Genomic DNA, 13,987 nt, shown 5'->3' with positions numbered 1-13,987 from the left:
AAGCCAATGAAGTGAGAGAGACAAGACTACAATGATTCACACAAGACATGGTGGAACTCCTCTGGATAAAACACTGAAAGAAACTTTTAGCCTCAGTCCAACTCTGGAATAAAGAGAAAAAAACAGCTTTTAACATGGTTTTAAATGGGTTAAGGCAGAACTTTGTGAATCTTTTCATCCTGGCATTAGAAATAGAGATTCTATAACAGGATATTCTGATAGTATTGGTGACCTTGCATAGATTAGATTGAAGTAAACATCGAAAAATATACATATTTGTTTGAACCAAACTTCAAATACCTTGAGGTCTATTCTTTGCTAATATGTATTTCCTTTCAAAGGTGTAAAGAGCCTACAATTGAATCTATATTAAATATGCATGTATAACATGAAGTGATAACTAGAATGCATGTAAAACAAGTTAAACAAAAGCCAAGGCTGGAACACTATTTTTTTCCTTAAATTAGCATGATCTAATAATAATCTTCATTCCCTCAATAGTAAATCATTATTTACAATTATTTGGGATTATGAATTTTAAAAATCATTCTAATTTAATTTTTTAACTTATGGAAAGAGAATGTAGGGGCTGTTTAAGGGAGCACAAGTCTGAAGAAATTTCCTATCAGGATTTTGATTTTTTTGTAATTAGAAACAGAACAAAATTGGAAGTTGCATGTGTACCCTGTAGCTGTTGAAATAACGGTGGTTTTCAATTCTAAATGCTTTTTAACTGTACAATATCTGCATGAATTATAGAAATACTTAGTATTCTAGAATTGCAGCAGCTTCTTTACACATTCTTGACCTGTAATAATCAATAGTTAGCAATCGTGCTAAAACGACATCTTAGATTACAAGCTAGAGTACTTCTAATTTGTTGGTTTAGTCACAGGTTGTTTTTTGGGTTTTTTTGGGTTTTTTTTTTTGTCTTTCATGACCAGACTAGGGTTCTTTGGGGATTCAATGGAATTTAAAAAGAATGGAGTGCAGCCAGAGGGAGATGAATGTATCAGCCTTGGCAGGATGAGCTTATTTTTAAACACTCTTTTATCTTTGACATTCCTCATCTCTATCATTGCTTTTCTTGGTGGAGAAAAGCACCTTATTGCAGCAAGGTGATGCGAAAGCTGGCTTACTTTTTATTGTAGCAAGTAAGATTTACCAGTTCTTATTCCACAATCAAGTATCTTCAAAGATAACTATTTCCTTCCTGACTGGGTTTTCACTTGGACTGAAAAGTTGCCAGTATTCCCAGTGTCAGGGCACCAACGGATGTTTGAGCTTGGAATTAATTTTAAAGATTTTCAATTAAAAGCTCAGATTTTTTAGAATTCAAAATATAAAATAAAATAAAGACATTGTTAACAATTTAAGAGCTATGACATGAAATTTAAAATTATATTTTTGCCACTTTAATATTTTTTTGAATCTAAGTTGGGTAAATAATATAAAAATGACAAATTATTTATTTGATGTTAGAGGGAACTAATTGAAAAACTTTTTGTCTAATACTATCCATAAAGTGTGCAGAGCTGGATTAAAAAAAAAATAGGAAAAAGTATTCAATAAGTGAGAAAACAAAAATTAAACTTTAGATATTATTTGATTGATCTTATGAATTCAAAAAAGTCAGAAAGTTTTGAAATTAGAACTGCAGCTTGAGTGGTGATATAAACAGCCATTCTGTACATTCCCTTGACATTGTACTAATTTAGGATTCTGTTTTTTCTTCCAAAGATTGAACTGTCTTGCAGCAACACAGTACAAAAAGTACAGATTTTAATAAGTAATTTTTTCCTTAGCTATTCATGCTGAAAGGCTGACAAATTCTTTTTGCTTAGGTGCCAAGAGTCTTCTAACCTTTCTTGAGGGGATCACAACTTAAAAATCTGCTGGATAACCTCCCATGTATTAGCAATGATAAAAAACATCCTCCTTTTCACTGTTAATTGCAAATCTCCCTATGACAGTTTGGCAATTTCATGTTGGAAGGGTTATTTTAATGAAGAGGAGATGAGTATAGTATGCCAAATTTCTCAGATGGTGTAAAATTCCATATATTTAAATCTAGATTGGCAACTGGTATTGAAGAACTCACTGCCAAAAGTTATTGGTCAGTGTTTTGGAGACTGTTGGTAATCCAAAGGTAGCAGCATGAAAAGTGTTGCTTTTAACTAGTCCCTTGAACAGTTTTCAAGACTTGTTGACAATTTCAAGTAAAGAAATGACAAAAGTATCTCATAAAGTAATGGTAACCTAATTGCAGTAAGTACACTATAGCTGACTAAAGTCAGAGAAATTATTATGAAATTCTGGTGGGGTTTCTAAAATACCTGGAAAATTAATGTTTTATTAAATATATTTTGGCCTCAGTAAGAGGTCCAGTTTTTTGGACAGAGTGAAGAATTTGAATTACATAATACCTATATATTGTGTCATCCAGATATCAAACCTAGAAGAACTGTTTTATTTTTAAGTAAGGTAGATTTGAATGTACATTTTACTTACATTTATTTCAGTGTTTTCTGAAACTTCACAATTATTTTACTGAAGTTTCCAGTCTAAGTTATTATATTGTTTTGATTTTCACTCTGAGAGAGAAGTGCAACAAAAATAAATCTAGAACTGAAAATCATGCTTAGGGATGTTTTTGTTGCTAGTTCCAACATTGTAAATTGAGATCAACATTGAAAGAAGGTACTATGTGATTCAGTTCATTCTTACATTTTTTTGAAGTTAGAATCGATCTCAGTTTCCAAGACAACTGACTATATGAGTATGGACCAGCCAATAATGAGAAACAGCTTTCGGTTTTATTGCTGCAGCATATGGTAGAAAAAGTATTTTTTGTTTCGTGCTGTTGAGGAGACTATCCAATTTATCACTCCAAAGAGGATCCAAAAATTATTAAAGGAGGTGTGAGCACTTGAGTTTTTCAAGAAAAGGACAGGGACATAAGTTCATTGGGGAAAGGCAAATTCAAAAATGTCAAAATGTAATTTTTAGATGCTTTTTAGTTAAATCCCAAACTTCACCTTGATTTTTTTCTCAGTCCTTCTTCAGAGGTCCGGACAACATGAAGAGTTGGTGCGAGTGTATTGGCAAATGGAATAGCGATGTGTCAATATGACTCTCTTGGGCTGTGTGGGATTGCCTTTCTGCCGTAAAATGTCTGGCACAGATAAAAGAGTGCACCAATGAAAGAGTTATGATTGATCTAGGAACACAAGACTCTGCAATTCTTTTGCAGATGTCAAATAAAGTCTGCTAGGAGAAATGTTGGTTCCATAAGGTCAATGGAAGCCTAAGGAAAATATTAAATCACATTACAGTATACCTGCATTTTCATATTTTGTTTTTCAGTCCAAGATTCCAAGTGTTTTGCTGTTCACTAATCCTTCCTTAAAAAAAAAAAAAAAAAAAAAAAACCAAAACAACAACAACAACAAAAAAACACCTAACTACAAAAACAGGACAGTGAAACATTTATGCAGGAGTCATATTATTCCTGAACTATGTGGTGTCGTGTGCAGTCCTTTTTGGAGCTTTTTATTTTTCCATTTTTCCCTTTTTTCTCATTGTGCCCATGAATGGAATATATATCCTTTTGTACTATTATTACTTGAGTTTCTCTGAAACTGATATAGTATCTTCTGATCATCTTTGGTTTTGTTTCAGATATTGTTTTAATGCAGATTCTTTTACTATTTTTGAATTTTATTAAACTTCTTATTTGTGACATTGATTCCTTAATATTTAAAGTTCTTTCTAGATGAAAATGCTTCCCTTTGAATTTTATGTATAAAACTTTATTTTTTCAAACTGCTGAAACCAGAAAAAAATTCCTGTTCTCAACATGTCATATTTGGCTTCATATTTCCCTAAGCCTTAGTTCTCCTCAACCCTTTCTTTGGCTTCAGTCTTTAAGTTATAAGTGCAACCCTCTTGCAGGAGAGTGTTTCTCATTTTAAAACAGCCTACCTGATGATCCTCCCTGAACAAGTCTGGTACTTTTATTTGTGAATTGAGTCCTTCCAGTCACGTTCAATTCCGTTGATCTCTAAGTGCTGACATCCAATTTTTTCTGTCTTCGAAGTCTATCGGATTTCCTCTATTTTGTTGAGTAAAATGAGTGTAAAGGAAGAACAGGGATAGAGTAATATAAAAGAGACAGGATTCCTCCAAGCTACATAGAGCCAACACCAGATCACATTTCTAACCAAACAGTAGCTGAAACTGCACCAGAAAAAGTTGTAGTTTCTAACACCATGTGGTACCTTGGGGTTAGTGCATTAGTGAGAGTGTTCCCCCTGGTCCCACAAACATCTCCTCTCTTTGTCTCTGAGAATTTTCTGGGAGAGTGGGAGGGAAGAGGGAAGAGGAAAGGGCAGGGATTGAAAAGTGCTTTTCTGGGTTACCTTACATTATCTGTACATGTTTCTTCTAAATCCTCAACAAAATTATATCAGTATGGGTTTTATTAAGTGGCATTCAATTTAGGTAAAGTGAGAAGACTTGAAGTTTTTGCACTGTTTTTGCATTTGTAATAAGCCTTATTACATGAGGGAAACTGTATCTTTGGCTATCAGAAAGAAGGCCAGCTGGTCTGTTTAAATACATGCTAGATGTATTGAGTTGGTCCAAATGAGTTTGACAAATGAGTTGGTCACAAGTGGCCCCAGCTCCAATGACAAGGCTCTGCCAAGCATGGAGCAGACAAACATACCTGTGTTTACTTATAAAGAAGTGGTAAATGCTATTGCTGCCTGTAGCATCAATATCCTGCCTGTAATATTAATTTAGATCAAGGGCACTTCTTGTTAATTTGGTTAATTTAGTTTGGGTGTAAGAAAATGCCTATATGTTCCTTGTCTACCAGTGTATGTTGCTCTTCAGCAAAAAACAGGGTGAAAGAACATTTGTCTGCATCTTCCCTTCAGAACATCAGAAAAATACTAGTCATATGAGCAGTTTTCTGAATAACATTACTTAAAAGGAAAAGTGACAATACAGACTAAAATGGCAGCTGCTATCCAGAAAATTGTGTATTTCCTGCTTAATGATAAAACAGAAAAACAGAGTGCAAATACCATTTAAAGTAGTTATGAGTATATGGAAGAAAATAAAAGACAGAGGAGGAAAGCATCTGTAAGAGAAAACATGTAGAGACCTCTGAGAAAAAAATTAAGACAACTTCATGTACTGTTTATTCACAACCATGTTGATGAATACAGCATGTGGAAAATTATGGTTTTGTAAATGGCTATGACCTTGATAAATAATTTGATTTCTAGAAAATGTTTTTTTTTTTCATTTAAAAGGAAAAAAAAAAACCCTTCTGGGTAAAATGCACTTTTCAGAAATGAAGAAAATGTCTTGGTAAAAGTTCTTTTTCCAAGGGATCTCTGTGTCTTTTTATCCACTCAGCCTATTGCTTCCATGAAAAATGCAACCACTCCAGTTCTTCTGTCTGGGTATTTTAAAATCAAATTTACCTTCATTTCCATCCCTTCCTTCCACATCTCACTTTTGCAAGAACTGAAAACTACTTTACACTTGTCAAGTAATAATCATTTGTGGTGACATAAGCAGATTGTTGACATTGCAAACTAAGCTGTTGCATAATCAATAAAAGTAAATGTTAGGTAGTATACGCTCTTCATTCTTGCTGTGCGTCAAAGTGTATGCTATACACTTTGAAAAGTGTATAGCAAAGTGTATGCTATACACACTGAAAAGCTTTTCTAAAGGTTTTTTCATAAACAAGGAGTGTAGATGTTGGACCTAGAGACAAACTCATACTCTAGAGCCCTCTTCTTTTAATTTATCCAAAACAGCACCATTGGCTTCTTTTCCCCAATTCTGCCATTCCTGTGGAATATCAGTAAAAGATGTACTAGGCTTTCCTTTCTCTTATACTATTCTTAGAGGGCTAAGTAATTTAAAAAATTTCAAGTACCCTAAAATACACTGAAATGTGGAATATTCTCAAAATAATGTGCTTTTCTGTAGATGTAAGAAATTCCTTGGAGCCTATGTCATGCTGTCATTTATTTTGTGAATTCTGTAAATGTGACTCATCGAGGCAAGTTTTTACCTCTGTATTTAAGTATTTCTGATACTACAGCACTTTCTTATGAGCAATCTTATTAAGATTACTGGCAGCATTGAACTATTTAGTAGCATTATTAGTTTATTATGTTAACATTTTAGGCCAAGTCTTTTGTGATAAAATACTGATGAGACGAATTACTTAGTAAAAAGGCAAGATTGATTGCTATTTTGTTATAGAAAATACTGTAGTATTTTCAGCCTTGATAAGAATGTAATATGTTTTCTGAACAACTGTACAAAATTTAAAACAGAAGAGGCACCCCTAAATGTGGTTATTATATTTATGGCAGAAAAGCTAATTATTTACTTTCTTTTTCTTCCTTAAAACAGGCTAATGAGCATTGAATTGATTTTTCTGGTAGAAACATGTTACATCATGAAAGCTAAATGATATCCTAAACAACACTTGGTTGTAAAATTTGGCAGTGTGTATGCATGTGTCAGTACCATTTCCCATACAAGTTAGAATGGCTTTGATAGAAAAATAATTGGCTTTAAATGGTGGGATTCCATATTTATAGCATTTTGCTTTCTCAGTGTTGGAGATACTATTTTATTTTATTCTGTGTTTTATTTTAAACTATGTCTTGCAAATTAAATGTCTACTTTCTCCCTCTCATATATCATCTTCAGTTGTGCAGCTCTTGGAAGCCACATCAGTCCTTTAGCTATCAACTGGAATTCAGTAAATAAATTTTTCACAAGAATGGCATGTAAACCAGTTTTATTTGCAATCTGAGAAGTAACTAAAAGGTAAAAGAACAATTTTTTTTTGCATCATGTAAGTGCTTCCACAAAAGTCTGAGAAGACAGAAGAATATTTAATAGAAAATGTAGATTTTATGAACTCTGTTTTTCAGGGTGAAAGAGGACTGTGTCCTGCTGTTGTTGGTATCATCTTGGCCTATATTTCCATAGAAGGCTTTATATATGTGAACTTTCCTTTGATACTTGCAAACTTGCCTTTTAATGTAACCTTTTCTTTAAAGCTATACTCATTTGAGACATGCTTAGGCTTATGATTTTTGAACAAGCTTGTTTACCATGATCTTTAGCCAATCCCTTTACCTATTATCACTTGACTTTGAATTTTACTCTGTTTTGAATATGGACATGAGTGTGCATAGTACATTTATATATGCTTTTGCCTGTGTTTCAAGAAGTTGGATAATTTTACTTGACTATGCTATTAAATTCTATGTGCATTCTGGAAAACACAAAGTAATACTTGTCATAGTTTTTCTGTCAGTTAACTTTTCCTTATTTTGGTTCTTTTTATACTAGTTCAAAGATTCTGACTGTGGCATTTTATAGCCCAAATGTAGCATAGTCATTATAATTACATTGAAACCACCTCTCTAAATAATAAAAATAAAAGGATGAGCAGATATTTTAGACAATATTTCATATACTTTTTGACTGCATAAGATCTTGCAGTTCCAGCTGCAAGAATTCAGGAAAGTTATGTGAAAGATGCCAAAATAATTATTCATTTAAGAAGGAACCCACAAATAATAGCCTTAGGCTCTGAAAATGTCTTTAAAAGCCATAAAAAATTCAAGAATTCAAGAAAGCAAGCAAGAAAGAAAGCAAACAGTGCTTCTAAAACTTTTCATTCAGTGGCACTTAGATACTCCTACAATTACAACATTTAAAATTGCTAACTTTATAAATGGTCTTTAAATGGGTGCATCCATGGAAGACCTTGATCCTTTAAACATTTTGGCATGTGATTAAATTCAAAACCATATGCAAATCCCAGTGACATGAACATGATTTGCAGTACTGAGGACTTCATATTGATATGGTACATTTTACCCCTTGAAGAAATAAAGAAAAATATATTTTGTATCTCCAGAAAGCAAGTAAGGTAACTACAAAATAAAAGTAAGGACAGGAATATTTCCTGTTCTTAAAAAAAGAAATGGGAAAGAAATACAATTATTAAAAATATATAAAAAGTAAACCTAGAAGAATAAAAGGAAAGATATGAAAATAAAGGTTGTAAAGATAAAACTTCTATAAAATATATGCCTTAGAAACTAATGCATAGGTAAAATTGGCAGAATTTTGTTATGCCTTGGAGGATAAATCCAGGACAAAGCTGATGGTCAGATGATAGTCATCAAGGAGCTTTGAGGGAATGTTCTCAAGTTTGGCCTTGATGAACTTGGGCTGACAACAGAACTGGCACAAAGGAATGTTGTGAAATTAAACCAAAATTTTAGTGAGAGACACTATAATAAACTCAGTTGATGCAGAAATAAGTATTACTGTGTGAGTTTTACAGAAATTCTATGTAGCTTTCCGTGAGAAAAGGCATTACTTGATACTGTGTTACATTAAAACATGTGCAAGCAACATGTAAAAATAATAGATACTGTAAGTTCCATATACCTACAGGGGAAATCTTTTAAATGCTTTCTGATCTGTTTTTATCAGGGAGCATTCAACAACTTACTTTACCTTGTGTAATTTTAAGGTAGGACAACATAGTGATTTTTTTGGTACACTATTGTATTTGCATGATGTGAAACTGAGAAATTGTGAGCAGACCTACATTCTTTCAAACAACAAACTGGGTCTCCATTTGGTGGGTAATCCCCACTATAATAGCACTAATGCATTGTATATATCTATATTCTTGCAAAACACAAGTCTGGTATAACTGAACAAATAATAGTGCATTTACCGGTTTTTTCCCTACCTATTGAAATGATGGACTTTAGAGTCTTCTGCATTTTCTCTCAAGGTTTTTCAAGAGACAACTGGGGAATTTATTCAAGGCTTTTACCAGCTTTTAGCTGGTTCAACTGTGAAGTAGGTAAAGAAATGCCTGCTTTAGAGGAATATGCAATCAGAAACAGCTATAGTGATTTATACCAGCTGAAAATATGAACCTTTCCATTTTTCAGTGTTCTGAAAGTACTTTGAGATCACTGAATAAAAACACTGAAGGATTTTAGGGAAAGATCAAATAATTTATATTACTAAACCATTCCAATTTGTAGTTTTAGAACAACATGGATTGTTTTTCTGTTAATTTATTGTCCGAGGCTGGTATTCCTGCTCGTTTCCTTTTTAAATTAACAACACAGCAAAAGAATTGTAGCTATTTGCATAAGTTTAGCTTTCTTTGGAGATTTCCAGCTCTGTGTTGTGGTGCTTAGAGAGTCATTTCTGCATTGGGTACTTCTTTACAATCTCTTCTGGGAGAACAAATGTTTGGTAGCATCCTAGCCATGTGCTTTGAATGTACAAAAATAGAATAGAAGAATAAAAGAAACAGAGTCCCCTGGTAGAATCACTTTAATGTCTTGCATCTGATGTTCAGATTGGTGGGGAGGGGAGGATCACATGCCTGATGTTTTCTCTAGAACTACACCCAACTGGAAGCCATCCCTTGGCTTCTCTGCAGACAGCAGCATACCCAAATGGAACATATTAATTCTTTGGGGAAATCTCCCTAGTCAGACAAAAAGAAATCTTTTCAGCTTCCCAGATACATGCTCTATTCCCAGTACCATCAGGCTGAAAGAAGAATCTGCATTATGTTGATCTGGAAGGCGCAGTTTCACTCTAACTGCAAGGTTTAGATAAATAACTTCTGCGATGCAGCTGCTTAAGCTTTCAGGTTTTGACATGTTTATTAATGAAAATGAATGAGAAAAGAAAGAAACAGTCAGCCAGGCAAGATGCCCCTGTAACTCTGCTGTCATCATTAGGTGAATATGGTATACCAAATGTTTATGCTTCTATATGATTCAGATCACAGAAAATAAATATCACTTTTATGTGTTTTATTTTCTTTGGAGAAGGAAGTGGAGGAGAGTGTGAGTCATAGTGGAAGAATAAAATCTATTTCTCTTCTGACAAAAGCTGCTTGTTTTGTCAGAGAAGGATCCTAGCATTAACTTCAGTTTGCTGATAAGCTCTGGAGCCCGACTGGCTTCAAAAAGAAGTCATGGCCTGCCAGTTCCCAGTCTGTACCTGTCTGGTGACCCATGGCCAGAAGCCAAATCATATTTCTTACTCCCGCTGGGCATAAGATAATCAGTGTTCCTAGCAGGGTCTGAATGCTGGCTGCTGGTGCACCCTTGCAAAGATTTCTGGTGAGTAGAATTTTGACCCTTCGAACCGTAACAAATCCTGCCAGCTGCAGCCTAACTTCTGAGCACAGGGCTGGTCTGAGGAATCTGGGAAGGTTAACATGAATATGTATTAGTGTATGACCAATATTATTTGCCTGCTTTTAAAAAAAACACCCCAACATATTTTCTGTTATGATCAGATTCAGAGGGCTCTCTTCTTAGGCAGCTGAGAAGGGAAGTGACATGGTTTTAGGAGATCCTGAGTAGGTAGTCAGTGTATGATTCCTCCTTTTTACTCCTTGCTGTGCCCTCCAGAGTATAGAAGAGATTAAAAAAATACAAGATACAGGGTCTGATGATTCTCTGCTCCCAAGAGACAGTGAAGGGGATCAGGAACTGTCACTGCCTGTCCAACCATCCTGAGGTAGGAAACGGTTGTTTACAAGGGAGAAGTGATCTTCATGTTGCTTTCTGTAGGCTTTCTATACAGCTACCAACCTCAAAACATTTTTTGCCCCTGCCCAAGGCAGGGAAGGTGGGCTAGATGATCTTTGAAGGTCCCTTCCAGCCCAAGGTATTCTATGGTTCTTTGTTTCTTTGATTTTCCTAAAGACAGATACTCATATGAAGGTACTAAAGCCTGAGAGGTGACAAATGACAAAAGGTTTTAGGTATGTCCTGGTGAAATTAAGACTGTGTTTAAAAATGTGTGTGTATATCATTCCTTATAGAACTTCATAAGACAGGAAAGTACTGTCATTTTTGTGAAAGAATTTCCATGTCTGTTTCTTGCCACAAAGCAGTTACTGCCAAGGCTAGACAAACATTACAGATGTCCTACCTACATAAACTCCAAACCAAAATGCTGTTTTCCAGACGTTAAGTTGCTCTTTTCTGAGTGGATATATCATAGAATTTATTCAAAAGAGTAACCACCTAAATGCCTGTAGATTTTCCTGTTGAAAACGGGATTAGAGATTAAGGAACCAAAGGTCTATATGGTCTTTGCAATTGAGAGACTTATGGCTGTCATCTTTTTGAAAGATCACATAGTAGCCTTGACTTCTGTAACAAGGACCAGGGACAGTCTGAGGTGTTTAAGAGAGGAGGCAAGCTTGCTATCCCAGTAAAGAATTTTTATTTTTTTTTTCCATGATATCTTTCAAAAAGAAAACTCCTTAGAGGTTCTTCTGTATTAAATGATGAACAGTATAAGATGGATGAGCTCTGAAATTCCACTTCCCTCAATACCATGGAGGATGAAAAAGAAATAGACAACACAGGGCATACAGGTTAGCTCTTCTGGTACATTGTGTGCAAAGTAGCAGTAGCAAAGTACTGTCTTAGCTTGTGAGACAATAATACAGTAAAAGTAGGATGCTATTTTTCTGGTGAAATCTAACAGACACTGTGTACATTTTTAAAAGAAAAAATTCTTTCTTTCAGAAAAATACACTGTTAGCTGTTATTTTGGTAAAGTGAATTCAGGTAATATTGAAAGCAGTAACAGAACACTGAATTCTGAATGCCACCTCGAGTTATTAGTGTTATAGCCTTCTCATTTCTTGAGCTGAGATTCCTATATATCATTTCTGTAGAGATTTATGAATGTGCTACTATTTCCTGTTCGGCACTATTAAAGATGGTGTTAATAGCTATTCCTGGTTCTTTGTGTCAAAAGACCTTGCTTTCAGTATTTAATAATTTTCCTATTGCTGCTCAGTATGGCTGGCAGTTTTAATGTCAGACATATTTATTTGACAAAAAAATTTGAATAAACTGTGTCTAAACAATTTTTGCTGCTTCTGTGAATGAGATTAAGGATCAAATGCATTGTTTTGCCCCATTGTTATTAAAAATGTGCTGACATCTTTACGCTTAAGAGCAAGGTCTTGAAATGTGGTAGAAGTGTGGTGGATTTTCCCAATGTTCTAAATTATAAGACTCTCAAAAATTTCTTTGTGTGTTAGGCTGGTGAAGCTTGTTACTGCTCAGCAACTTGAGCTTGCAGAGCTTCTCTGTGCTGAACACACCCCATTGTCTGGCTCTTGAGCTTTGTGCTGTACTCTGTGGTGCTGCCACTTTGTTTGACATAAAGAAATAAAAAGCAGAGCCTGACTTGAATTTGAGGAAATATAAATGGAGAGGAGGAGGGCAAAAGCTCAAGTGGCTGCAGATAGGGAGGGTTTTCCATAGGATCCCTCCTTCTTTCAGTCTATAAGATGTATGGTGCTATGGGGACAGATGAAGATTGTGTATCAGCCACAGTCCTCATCAGTAATCAGGATCCATGCCACATGTGTTGCAGACGTGGGGAAGTTTGGGAAGTATGTGTTGCTTCAGACAATGAATTTGTAATTAGAGTATCAGAAGGTATGTACATAAGATGTGGATGCATAGGAAAACTTTATTCCTGATATTGTTCCCTGGCTTTGTGGAGATTAGCCTGCAAAAGCTCTGTCACTGTAGTGTCTAATGTAAGTATTCATATGTGTACTTTATGTGTTAGAGAGGAACAATAGGAAAAAATGCCTAGAGGAGGAGTGATTGACCACCTGCCTCCAGGCCATGTCAGCTTGAACCTGTAGCAAGCTTGGTGGATATTTGTTTTAGCTATTATAAAAAAGTCCAAGAGATGGAGAGTCTCCAATATTCTTAAACAATTTATTTATATTATTATTTATCCTTACAATTTAAAAGCTTGTTCTAGTGTCTGAACTACAGGTTTCCGCTGCAGCTGCTTCAGGTCCTGTCCACAGGGTACAGAACAAGTTATTTCTTTCCTCTTGCAACAACTTACGTATTTGTGCACTTTTATCATGTTTGCTCCAATTATGCAAATCAAATAATTAGAATTATATTATTTATCCACTTCAGTTATGTTTTTTAGAAGTTTTTTTCTTCACTTTTGATCTCTTCAGTTGGTCTAGGTCCTTCTTGAAGTACAATGCTCAGTACTGGAATCCATATTTCAGCAGAGGCCTACTAATGACATGTAAAAAAAGGAGTATTTCACAACCTTTATCACTTTGCCAGTAGATATTTGTGGTGCAATTTCAGCAAAATCACCAAAAAATTTTAAGTGGCCTCTATCCTTTTTTTCAATGTAAAACTGTATTCATTGAAATGCTGTATTCTCTGACAAAGACATTTTGCTTCATCTGAATTCTCTTTTTTTATGATTAACAAGTAAAAGGAACATTTTCCTAATATTAAAATTACCTTTGAGGTAAACAAAACAAAATAAAGTTTGTAAAGCATAGATTAAAAACGAAACTAAAGGAGAACCTAGAGAATTGTTTATATCATTAATGAGTCTCTTTTTTTTCTGCAGAAAACCTAAACCTTTCAACAAAAATATGATTCCTTTGGACTAAGTTGTTTATCAACCAATAAACATTGAACTTTAAAAAATAGCATTACACATGCACAAAATTAATCTTCACATTCTGACCAGTGTAGACCAATTAGGATTTTGTAGAGTTATTTTTTTCTGGGACAGGACATTCCTATATGTATTTGCTTTTTAATGTTAGCCATGTTCCCCTGATTTAGCACAGCCATTACAGGCTCAGTGTTTGTTGAACCAGTGCAAAAGTCATCCTTACTCCTTCCCTTTGGAGTCAGCCTGAAAGAACACATCTGCAAGTGCCGAACACAGGGACTTACTTTCTCCTTCAATGCAGCTTTCAGGCTTTGAGACTGGAGAAGGGCAAAATCAAAGTGATAAAATATCCACCCATAAGTTTGTCAAGGAAGGGGTTAAAAAAGTGGAATCT

General features: G+C 34.7%; 1 protein-coding gene across 15 annotated transcripts in view; it reads left to right on the top strand.

The window, feature by feature from the left end:
* HDAC9 (histone deacetylase 9) overlaps positions 1 to 13,987 on the top strand; it is a 460,804-nt gene that overhangs the window by 385,862 nt on the left and 60,955 nt on the right. The window lies entirely within an intron of this gene.

This window comes from Anomalospiza imberbis, chromosome 1 (assembly GCF_031753505.1).
Source record: "Anomalospiza imberbis isolate Cuckoo-Finch-1a 21T00152 chromosome 1, ASM3175350v1, whole genome shotgun sequence".
Taxonomy (NCBI): Eukaryota; Metazoa; Chordata; class Aves; order Passeriformes; family Viduidae; genus Anomalospiza; species Anomalospiza imberbis.
This window is presented reverse-complemented; position numbering and strand designations above follow the sequence as displayed.